Here is a 13,088-nt window from a genome sequence, read left to right as displayed (position 1 = left end):
TTGAAGAAAAAGCTAACGCATTCCTATTGAATGAAACGTATCTTACATCCAAGCAAAGCTGTAAGATACCACAGTATCAACTTCTACATCACGATAACACTGTTCCAGCACAACGCGCAAATGGCGGCGTAGCTATTGGCTATCCTGTTACTCTTGCCATCCGACAACATTTCCTCACATTTCGACTTCCGGAATACCTTATAGTCACGACGTATTTTCGCCAACTGTATGTCACTCTTGCAACCATCTATATACGTCCAGGTCACCCTATCCCACTTAACTTCTTTCATTATATCTCCAATAACTTCCGTAACTATATCATTATGGCAGATATTAACATTCATAGTCGGCCAGAGCGAGAGAAACAACAGTTCATTAACTTCATTGAAACAAACACGACAGGCATCATTCATCAACTTCCAGCGCACACACGACCCATCTCACAAACCACCCCAGACATTGTGATTACCTCTGCCTCCCTTCATAATCGCTGTAATGTTACAGTTCTGGGGAATCTGGGTAGCGATCATTTACCAATCAAGTTAACAATCACATGTTTAAAATCTTCTCAAACCCTATCCAGTCATACTGCTCGACGTATCCTGCGTTTCGATAAAGCAAACTGGGAAGCTTATAGAACTGATATAGCTACTGCGTTGGCGGAAACTCCTAGTCCAGAAACCGAAGAAGCACTTTATACTACACTAGATACTATCAACACAGCACTTCAAAATGCCGGGAATAAACACATCCCTACTACCAAGCTTACTTCTCCAAGCCGTCCTCCGTTACCTCCGCAATACTTACCTCTCATACGACGTTCCAGAGCCCTTTACAAAGAATATATCCGTACCAGAAACGAAGAAGCTCTTCGTCATCATCGTCAACTTCAACGCACCGTCTCCAATTACCTTAAAGCTTATAAATTACGCAACTGGATAAAAGCCTGTAATTCCTTAGCCGAAACAGCTCATCCAACACAATACTGGAAGCGCTTCCGTCAGCTCACAGGACAATCCACTCGTACTTCATATCCGTTAATAGATAAAGATTCCCCACTACAAGGTGACAAGGATAAAGCCGACGCTTTTGCAACGTATCTCCAGGGAATCTTTACCCCGTTACCACCTGCATACTCTCAGCGTCTTCATCCGGTTGAGAAACTTAATTTTGACACCTTTTGTCTTCAACCTGACATCTCTCACACTTTCCCGCACAAGACTGCTCTTACAAAACCAATTACAGTAACGGATATAACTCGAACTGTCCAGAACAAGAAAAATACTGCACCTGGTTTCGATGGAATTACTTATCGACATATTAAAGAAGCGCCTTATCACCTGCTTTACCTTCTTTCTCTCATTTATACATTCATCCTGCGGACAGGCTTTGTTCCTTGTGAGTGGAAGACTTCCAAAACACTGATGTTCCTAAAACCACACAAACCACCAAATACTGTCTCTTCTTACCGGCCCATTCAACTTACTTCTGTGTATTGCGAAATTCTTGAAAGAATCCTTGTTCGACGCCTTCATTCTTATCTAACAGAACGTAATATAATCCCTCTGCATCAGGCTGGTTTCCGCCCCGGTTTTAGTATCAATGATCAGTTACTTCGTCTGTCTAATATTATTACCAATCAGTTTAATACACAATTTCCATCTTGTCTAGTGCTCTTCGACCTGGAAAAGGCATTCGATAAGGTATGGCATGCAGCTCTCATATATAAACTTATCCGTCTGACACTTCCCATATCATATATCAGGTTTATCTATAATTTTCTGCACAACCGTATTGCTTATGTTGCTCTTAATGACACTCTCTCGCACCCGATATTTATTCTTTCTGGAGTACCACAAGGGTCTGCCTTATCACCTTTGCTGTATCTTCTCTATGTAGCAGATATGCCACCATTGCCGCCAAACACACATATCTTTCAGTATGCAGACGATACTGCATTTCTTACATTAGGCCGGACTATTCACCGTATAAGTACTGAAATTAATGCAGCAATTCAAACTTTTCTCACCTGGTGTACGAAGTGGCGTTTGAAACTCAACCCAGATAAAACACAAGCAATAGTCTTTCTCCCGCCAAAACGCAGATCACGGGTACATCGAAATCCTTCACTACTGAATATCCAAGTAGATAACATGCGGGTTCATCCAGCTAAACATGTAACGTATCTGGGAATTATTTTTGACCACCACCTCACTTGGCGCCCTCACCTTCAGAATGTAATACAGAAAGCATATAACAGGATTAACCTCCTCAAACGCCTCACGGGTACTACTTGGGGACCACGAGCAAATACCATTCTTAATACCTACAAAGTTTTCTTACGACCAGTCCTGACCTACGGATTCACTGCATGGATAGCCGCACTCCAGCGTCATTATGAAAAACTGAAGATACTAGAACGACATGCCATACGAATAGCCTACAGAATAAAACTTCCTAGTCCTACTCAAGATCTTTACGACATTATGCCTTTTCCACATCTTCTGTTCCATCTTGAAGCTTTACGGACGAAGTATATTATTAACCGATTCGAGTCCCGGCATCCGTTACTCCTCACCACAATGTAATAGCCTAGCCTAGCTGGGAAGTGTTAACGTGCCTTCGAGGACACTGTGTTGCATACGCACAGTCGAGACCAGCACGCATACGCTCTCTCTAGGATTGACAGCGCTTTTCAGTGCTGGAGGGTGACACACATCATCATCACCATTACACTCTATTTGCTCAAATCATTCATCACACATCTATAGGCGTAATTCACCTTTTGATTTGGGCAACCGCCCACGGACGGATTTCCTCATGGCAGACCCAGGCTCAGTCGGTGGTCGTAAGGTTAAGGGAAAACACCAAGGCCTTCCGCAAGTCGTTAACGGACCATCCGAGAGCTCTACCAAGACGAGACCCCGTAAGGACCAATCTTCAGCTCGTCCTCAGAAGCCAACTAGGAACCAACATCAACGGACAGATTCCATAGGATCCATCAAGTCGACAGCATCTGTAGCATCTCATGCCTCCATCCGATCACGGTCACCGCAATCAGACAAGAGTGTCAGCTACGCCGACCGTCTGCAACGATCTCCTCCTGCAAAGAAGCACCACCTAGATTCATCCAGAGAATCAGATCCTGGCCGAATGGACATCGGAGACCCAGCATCCAGCGCCGACAACCAGCAACCAATTGCTATTCATTCCATGCTACTCAGCAACTTCGATTCGAAATTCAACACCCCAAAGATGGTCGCAGTTCAACTCCGGAAGTACCTACCACGGGCATCCATTGCTCACATTATCCACACCAGAAATGGCATTATTCTGAAGACAACGGATCCAACACTATACAGCACAATTAAGAACAAGGTGCCGATCGAGATATTTGGCAAACATGCGAAGTTGGAAGCACTCAACGCACCTCGCCAGAAACAACCTCCGCCTCCAAGAAGACCAATACTACTTTCAGTGGTCATACGTGGAGTTGACCCATCATATACAGATGAAGAGATACAAGAAGAACTTACGCTCGAAGGACACACGATCACCAAAATAATTAGGATTCGAAATGACCGCGGCCCTACCTATATGGTCCGTGTGCTCACTTCACATCAAGACACGATTGATGAACTATTAGAATCCGGAGCCTCCATCTATAATCACAAGCATCGTGTAGAGCCTTCGCGGTCTACCGCTCCCATGCCAGTGCGCTGCGAACGTTGTCAGCTTTATAATTCACATCATACGCAAGACTGCAAGAATACCAGTAAATGTGGTTACTGTGCCGGACCTCACAATACACGCGCCTGTAATAATCTTACACAACCTCCAAAATGTGCTACGTGTAATGAACAACACCCAACATACAGCTACAGGTGTAAAGCGAAACCAGAACCTGCTCAGGAACGTCCTGAGTTGATCGTTCCATTGAGGCCTCCGGCCCAACCGGATAATACACCACATCCGCTCGATTCTCCTGTCAATCTGGATCCGCTTCTTACTTTCTTAACCTTGGCATTACAAAACATCCATCCATTTATCAGACCTCACATCCTTCAGCAAGTTATACTAGCGGCAAAAACTACCTTTCACGTTAATTTTACTGCCACCTATTCTGGTAATACTGTCCACTTTTATAAGTCCCATGGCTCATCCGTCGATTAAGTTCTTTCTTACAATGGCTCTGGTATTTGTGTTTCTCAATATACGCTCTCTGCCAAAAAACAAACCTTTATTTGAGCAACTTCTTCTTGAACAACACGTCACGGCATTCTTACTCAACGAAACCTTTCTTTCTTCCTCTCACTCCTGCCGAATACCACATTATACAATGATCCATGCAGAAAACACTGTTCCGGCACTCCGAGTCAATGGAGGAGTAGCCATTGGTTTATCACCTTCTTTACCTTTTCGGCAGCATCATTACAATCTAACACCTTTGCCAGAATACCTCCTGGCCACAGTTTACTTCAAAAATATCGTCCTTACACTGGCTACTATATATATTCGACCCGGCCACCCCCTTCCATATCAATTTGTGCAATATATCTCTAACACCTACCGTTCATATCTCATCATGGCCGATTTCAATATGCACAGCCGCACCAATCAGGAAAGAACAACTCTTCAGAACTTCATCACGGCTAATACCACTGGCATTATTGTTCATCTCCCTCAAGCTACTCGCCCAATTTCAGATACCACACCTGACATTGTTATCGTTTCAAGTAATATCATATCTCACTGCACCGTTGAAGTTCTTGATATCCTTGGAAGTGACCACGCACCTATTAAATTAACCTATCAATCACGTGCACAAAACGACACTCGTTCACCACTACCGCCACGGACTAGCTTACGTTTTGACAAAGCAAATTGGGACCAATATCGCTCTCACATCTCTCGCCGCACCATAAATCTCACGGAACCTACCACCGAAGATGAGTTACATACTACAGTCGAGAAAATCACCAATGCCATTCAAGAAGCAAGTAACTTATACATCCCGACCTCTACATCTACTTCGAACACACCTCACCTTCCTCCACAATACCTCACAATGATCAAGCGATCACGTCAGTCATACAGGGAATTTCTCCATACTCGCAATCCAGAGGCATTACGTCAGCACCGACAACTACAGCGTATGGTACATAACTATAGTAAGGCCTATAAACTACGTTGCTGGATTAAGGCTTGCCATAATCTCTCAGACACTACCCATCCGAGCAAGTATTGGAAACGTTTCGATGCACTTTGTGGCAAGTTCTCCAAACCAAAATACACTCTGTAAAGAAAAAATAGCGACACCTCAATTCTCAAACTAACTTACACAGAAAACCATAGTTGCAGCTCGTGAGAAGAGGAATAGAAGGAAATGAAGAGTGGGATAGTTCATTTGCGTTATCTGTGACACCTGTGGTGTAGGACATCGCTTGTCAATTGTTTGTGTATCAGTAGTATTTTCGATAGATGGCACTGAGTGCGTCTCGTAAATTATTGTAGTAAGAATTCTGCATTGCATTTGTGATGTGTAGGCTGAGGTAAATAGCATTTTATGATTGTTCTTTGCTTTCTCATTGTTTGGACAGTGTGTCAAGTGGCAAAATTTTTGTTGTGCAGTGTTGTTTGTGTGTGATATTGTTGCTACATGTGGACTGTAAACAAATAAGATGGGTAAGAAATGTAAGTTGTGGCAAATCTCTAAAGGAATAGATGGAATTCTGAAAATCCATCATTCTACGGCAGGAAGAGTAATTCACAAGTGCAAACAGCATAACAAATCGTCCCTTCGTCAACAGTGTGAAAGAAAAAAGAAAGCATCACCCAGAGCAGATTGCTAAATGAAATCAATAGCACCGCAGATTTAATGAGTGATTTCCCCAAAAATCGCTTTTGTAGTTTGACATGATGTTGGAACTGCAGTTACTTGTACAACTGTATTGTCTTGACTGTATGAAGAGGATATTACAAAGAAAAAACCGCGTAGAAAGTCGAAACTGACAAAACACAGAGGACTTCAACATGTAGTTTTGTGAGTCGATATGCAACTTGGACTTATGACAACTGAAAGCATGTCGTTTTCTTCATTGATAAGAAGTTTAGAATAGTGGGAAACGATAGTGGTGTGAAGTTGTGGATACGAACAAGCAAGGAACTTGACAATGATTTTGTTTAAGAGATTCAAATATTCAGTTACTGAGTGATGATATGGGCATGGTTCACCGTTAAAGACGTCAGAACGACGGATATATGTGAAGGATCGTTTGATGCACGAAAATATCTTCAAATTCTGGCACGTAAAGTTCTTACAACAGCTAAAGATGACTTTTCTGAAGAAGATATGGACTACTTCCTTTCCCAGGACGATAATGCTTCATGTCACCGAGCCAAAATTGTTAATACGTGGTTCAAGAATATGACTATTTAGAGACTCGTGTGGCCTACAAACCCACCCGACATGAATCCAGTTGAAAATTTGTGGATCAATATGAGTAGAAATTTCAATAGACAAATATCTCAAATAGAATGGAATTCAAGGAACAGATAATCCGGGTGTTATTCCGTGATATCGAGGTTGCATTTTGCAATAGCTTTGTTACCAGTGCGGGAAGCCCATGGTGCACATACAAAATACTAGTTTGGTGTATCGTACTTCTCGATGTTTGCACACAATATGTCTTACCCTAAAGAAATTCCATTTCTTGTTTTCTGCTATTGTTGTTGATCTTTTTCAGTTTTATGAATTACTCTTCCTATAAACGATTTTGCTCAAAACACACATAGCTACTTATATATGCATATAAATTCACTAAATTCATGTCAAAAGCCTGAAACTCTGGCGCAAGTATTAAGAATGAACTGCTCATTAGGAATATGCCTTGTAATATTATCAGGAATTCATGTAAAAATTCATATTGATTAAAGTATGTTGAGAAAACCATATTAGAGCAAGTGTCGCTATTTTTTCTTTACAGAGTGTACCCTCTCTTACTAGGTGACATACCAGCAAATACTGATATTGACAAAGCAAACGCCTTTGCTGATCACCTACAGACCATATTCACACCTACCATCATGGGCAACACCCCTCATGTGGCAGACCAACTTAACACTTCATCACCACAATTCCAGCCCAGTAATAATCATGAACTTCACGCCAATATACCTGTAACGGCACCGATTACAGTACAGGATATCACTACAGTCGTTCACAACAAACGCAATACAGCGCCTGGATTAGACAATATCACATATCGCCATATTAAGGAATGTCCTTTCACGCTGCTAATCTTACTTGCTCATATCTATACGTTTATCTTCCGTACTGGACATTTTCCGACCTCTTGGAAGACTTCTAAGACACTCATGTTCCTCAAGCCCCATAAACCACCACAGGATGTTGCTTCATACCGGCCCATACAACCCACTTCCACATACTTATTTGGCCAATCGCAATATTCTCCCTTTCACACAAGCCGGTTTCCGGCCATCATTCTCTATAAATGATCAGCTTCTTCGACTTACTTCACTTATCACTCAGCACTTTAATTCAGTACAACCATCCTGTCTGGTACTCTTCGATCTAGAGAAAGCTTTCGATAAAGTCTGGCATAATGGTCTCCTATACAAACTCCTTACTCTACAGCTTCCCATAGTATACATTCGTTTCATTTACAGCTTCATTTCAAACCGCCTCGCATACATCTCTGTCAACTCCAGTCTGTCACATCCTATTTTTCTCCTCTCTGGCGTACCACAAGGATCGGCCTTGTCCCCATTACTTTACCTGCTCTATGTTGCGGACATGCCTCGGCTACCAGAGGGAATCCATTATATCAATATGCCGACGATACGGCGTTTCTTGCTCTGTGTAACACCATACAACAAATAAATTCAGTTCTACAGACTGCAATAAATCGCTTCACCTCATGGTGTACTCGTTGGAAACTAACCATAAACGCGGCTAAAACTCAAGCTATAGTCTTTCTACCACCACGCCGAAGATCAAAAGTCCGTCGAAATCCTCGCAATATCGCACTCCATGTAGATGGCGAACCTATACGCCTTAGTAACACCGTTACCTATCTTGGGATTACTTTCGACCATCACTTAGCATGGAACAAACACTTAGCAACTATCACAGCAAAAGCCTACAATAGACTGAATTTGTTGAAACGCTTAACTGGTACGACATGGGGACTTAAGGCACAGACAATCCTAAATACATACAAAGTTTTCTTACGGCCAGTCTTAACGTACGGATTCACAGCGTGGATAGCCGCATCATCTAAATTCTATCAAAAGCTTCTGATCCTAGAACGACATGCTTTCCGCATAGCCTTCCGTATCCGCTTACCTAGCCCCACCCAGGAGCTATACCAACGCATCCCTTTCCCTACATTACAATATTACATCGAAAAACTACGTCTCACCTATATCAACAAACGTTTCCAAAACCAACACCCTTTAGTTTATGACACTATGCGATACCTGGATTTGCATCCCACGCCACATCGTTATTATCATCCACCATTATCTCTCCTGTTTACGCTGTATCACTACACTTTACCCCCGAGAGATCCTTCGTTTTTCATCATCTCTGACTACATTATTCATGAACATCTTCCACTTATTCATCCATCATATCCTGCACAGTAATTACCTTTGTCTACTCACTTGGGCTTCCCCTGTTTTTCATCATTGCCTAGAGTTGCCCCTAGGCGGAAGATAATTTCATTTGTCTGACTAACAAAACCCACGTGTTGTCCTGTGCTTCGCACCTCGCCTCATTCTTCATCCTCATTATAAGCTTATCACATTTCCATTACTTTTCTTTTCCCTTTTTTTGTATATCGTTATTAATTTTTTTCTATTTACATTAATCTTTTCCTATAGTTAACACTTGCTATATATGTATGTATGTTTCATCCCTTTCATAATGGTAAGGATCAAAGTTCCTTACATCCAGTTTTGTTATTTCCATTTATTGTTTTGCTATTTCATTTTGTTGTTTTGTTATTTTTTGTTATTTATTGTGACATTTGATATTAATAATTTGAATAAAGCACATAGACCACCCATTGTCCTTTGCACCTGCTTTCCTTTCCTTCACTCACCTCACAGAGGGCGTAACCCTCTTAAAGGTTGCTAGCCACTTTGGCTAGCGGGTAAAAAAAAAAAAGTGTCTTGTTTCTTTTGTGGAGTTGATAGCGCCAAAATCTAGATTGATTTTCTTTTTGTAGAAGCGATAGGCGTTTTGTGTTTAAGCTTCGAAAATAATTTTAAATTATTGTATATGCTGTATGTTATATTGGGCATAATACACACCAAGTCCGTAGCAACACTTATTTATTACGGGGAAGTTTACTTAGGATTTAGGTTTGTGTTATCTCGCTATCTAAGGCCATTTCGCCCATCACGATTGAGGGTTGACGTTCCTCGGCGAGTGTACTATTGGCTTAAAGGGGAGGAAGGAAGTGGCCTGGGGCCTATGTTAGGTACCCTTTGCCAGGTGTGAATGAGGAAAACTTTATTCAGGGTGGCTGACCTGAAACAGCGTTTTACATATTTTTCAGTCGAATGCTACCACTGGGAATCTTCACAGCGAAGGCGAGAGCGTTAGCGACTACGGTATGCGGGGCCCGAAATAAAGACTGATGTTGCAGTAACAAACACATCAAAGAACACCATAAAATTGCAAGTTTATTTTTCATTTATTAAGTCTACTTACTTTTGAATTATAGAAACCGTAAATTTTTGTGTTCATAATACAAGCTCTTTCCAAGGTACTTTGTTTCATGTTAATAATTAAAATTGAATTATTTATTTTATAAACATTAGAACAAAATTATATTACAGCAATTTTAGATTATATCAATACCAAATAGAAATATACCCGTATGTTTTATTACAAGTTTGCACTCAATTTTCTATCTACTAACATAAACGAGACACTACGGTTTAATAATATTCACAACTAACGTTCTTTACTATGATATGTTGTTTCGCAAGTGCACCTGTTATCTTTGGATTCTTGTCATGGTTGCAATAATAAGGTACGGTTTGAAAATCTTGAAAGGGTAACGGCAATGGAAGACGTTTGGTGCATCTAGCAAGAAACATACCATTTTACACAAAAATGAGTAGAATTCACAAAGTTGAATTTAATTTGGCAAATATAGTTGCAAGAATTTCACTGGTTTTGAGTCAATTTGAAAATTGTTTTCAGCACTACTTTTAGAGAGGGCAAAAAATAATTTAGAAGGGCAGTGCATCTCTAGCTCCTCCGTCGCTACGAGCCTGATTCATACGCTTTTAACATCTAGCATCTTGCCTAAATCTAGCGTAATTTGATTTTTTCCTCTGGAAAACAGGGTAAAGAGAAAATGTAGATAGTTCAACCGTCTTCAATAGCAATCTATCCTGGATAGTAGCAATCAGTGGCGCAGCCAGGATTATATTTTGGGAGGCGCAAGACTGCATAGTATAGTTTTCTGCAAATGACGTACTGTTCCATCTGATATGGACAACATTGAAAGTCTGAATTGTCTCAATTGCAAGAAATTTAGTTATCCCTATTATTAACATCGTAAAAGTTTTTAAAATAAAAATTCAAATTGAAGAATTCCCTATTAAGGATATCAATTTTAAAAACGTCTACTCTAATTATCATCTCGCACACCTTTATTTTTGCATGTGATTACCCACTCTTTACTAACATTTATTACTCTGAGAAATTAATTTATAGTTTTCCATGCTTCTTTTTATTTTGTACAGTGCTTAGACTTAATTCGATATTCATTTATATATTGATATTTTTTTTAGATTTGTTGATATATTACAAACTTTGCGATATTACTGAATAAAATGTGAAAATAATACACTTTACAATTTATAACGACGGACTTTTAAATTCAGTCGTGACCTAATCGAAATTTTCGAACTCTTTGACAGATACACTACGTTTGCAAGATCAACCTCTTTAATGGCTATGTAAATACAGAGAATACAACAATATTATATAGATTAACGTGCCAAGTAATATACAGTATATACAAGTGGTTTAAAATTACTGTTTGTAATTAATCCATGTCCCGCACCTTCAATTTTGTGATATTAAAAAAATGACGGTAAATAACTCCAATAGTTGATTCGAGGTTTCCAATACCGAACAAATATTATTTGTCTCATATTTTTCTTTTTACGTGTAGCTGCACTTTTACAGGTACATGTAGCTGCACTTTTACAGGTACATGTAGCTGCACTTTTAAAACTGTAGGCTTAGGATTTGCGTTTGGAAATTTGGAATTTTTTAAGCGAAGCAATGCACCTATGTGAAGTTGCCTCCTTTCAAATTTCGACTTGAAATCGGAAGCCAATCGTTTGTTTCTCGTTTGTTATTGGTTGTTTTGAAGAAAAAAACGTAAATATCGTATGTTTCTTAATCCATTTCTGCATGATTTTTTTCTTTAAGAAAAAAGATCAGTATTGGAAATCCTCATATAGAAATTTGAAAATGAATTAAAACTTGAATTTACAACTCACAAAGAACATGCCAGATAACACCAAAATCTCTTATTCATAAACGTCAATATCTCACACAGCAAACAAAACAGTCATTTGATGACTTTGATTAATCATAAAAATCTAAAGTGAAAAAAGGGTATGTGCCATATATGGCATGGCATGCGGTAAGGGGTTAAAACATAAAGAGATGTTTACAAACTAAAGTTGGGATATGGCCAAATTTACTCTGGTTCCTCCACTTACAAATTGTGATTTAAAACCAAAATAAATCGTTTGATATGCGTATGCTATTAATTATTTGAGAAAGAATAGTCTGTTTCAAAAAAATAAAGAGTTTTTTTCAAGAGAAATGGGTGATGCAATTTCATACTGGCTCCACTTTTGAATCTCGAATCAAAACCGAAGCTAAGCGTTTCTTATTGGTGGTTTTGAAGAGAAAATTTCTTGTTTCGAAAAAAATAGAAAGAGAGATTTACAAAATAAATTTAGAATGTGATCAAATTTAATCTGGTTCCTTTACTTACAAATTTCGATTCAACACCAAAATCAATCGTTTAATATGGATTTGTTGTTGCTTGTTTGAAAAAAAAGAAGTAATTTGATTCGAACAAAAAAAGAATATATTTAGGAAATAATGTTGATGAAGGTGATTTGTTTCGGCGCGGATTGCTTATTTTGAAGAAAAAGTCACTGTTTTGGTGTCAACTTCATACTGTTTTTTCTGCTTTTTAATATCGATTCAATGCTCAAGCTAATAACGCGTTTCCCTTTCTTATTAATTGGTTTGAAGAGAAAATGGTTTGTTTCGACAAATATTAAGAGTCATTTACAAAGTAAGGTTGGGTGGGCCAACTTTCCACTGGTATTTCAAATTTCGATTCAAAATCAAACTCAATCATTTATTTTTCGTTCGTTATTGATTGTTTCCAAGAAAAACTGAAAAGCGTTAAAGAAATTTTGATAATAAAGTTGGTGGTCACCTTCACAGGGTCCCTGCTTTAGGATCACAAGTTCATGAAGTGTTTATATTTATATATACACAGAGTATTATTTATAAAAATCAAGGTGCCGGTACGCTGGACATCAGATTCATAATTGCTAAAATGTTGCATACCTTTAATGATATTATATTTTAATTTTATAATACAATAAACGTAATGGTAATTATTATTTCCTAGTGATCTGTATTTTGCTTTTCTCTCTTTTTGTAAACGAGCGAAAGTAAGCTGCTATTATTTGTTTTCAAAAAACATCAAGAGTTCCACAAATACTAAAATTTAAATAACAATACTCATACACTTCATTGTTCACATAATGCTCTTCAGAATAGCAATCATGCTACCAAAATGTTCTACAAATCTCTGCTAAATAAACGAATAAATTTTGCGAAAAAATCTAGGTTATGTTTTTACTTAATCCTCTTGATAATAAAACTAACTCTAACTAACTAACTCCACTTCCTATGGAGCCCGGAGGTTCAACGTCGCGTTCACAAAAGCTCTCCACTGACTTCTATCCTTAGCTAACTGCATCCAGTTTCTACTTTGTAT

The sequence above is a fragment of the Thermobia domestica genome, unplaced genomic scaffold (genome assembly GCF_964235325.1).
Source record: "Thermobia domestica unplaced genomic scaffold, izTheDome1.hap1.1 HAP1_SCAFFOLD_211, whole genome shotgun sequence".
Taxonomy (NCBI): domain Eukaryota; kingdom Metazoa; phylum Arthropoda; class Insecta; order Zygentoma; family Lepismatidae; genus Thermobia; species Thermobia domestica.
Note: the sequence above shows the minus strand (reverse complement) of the source record.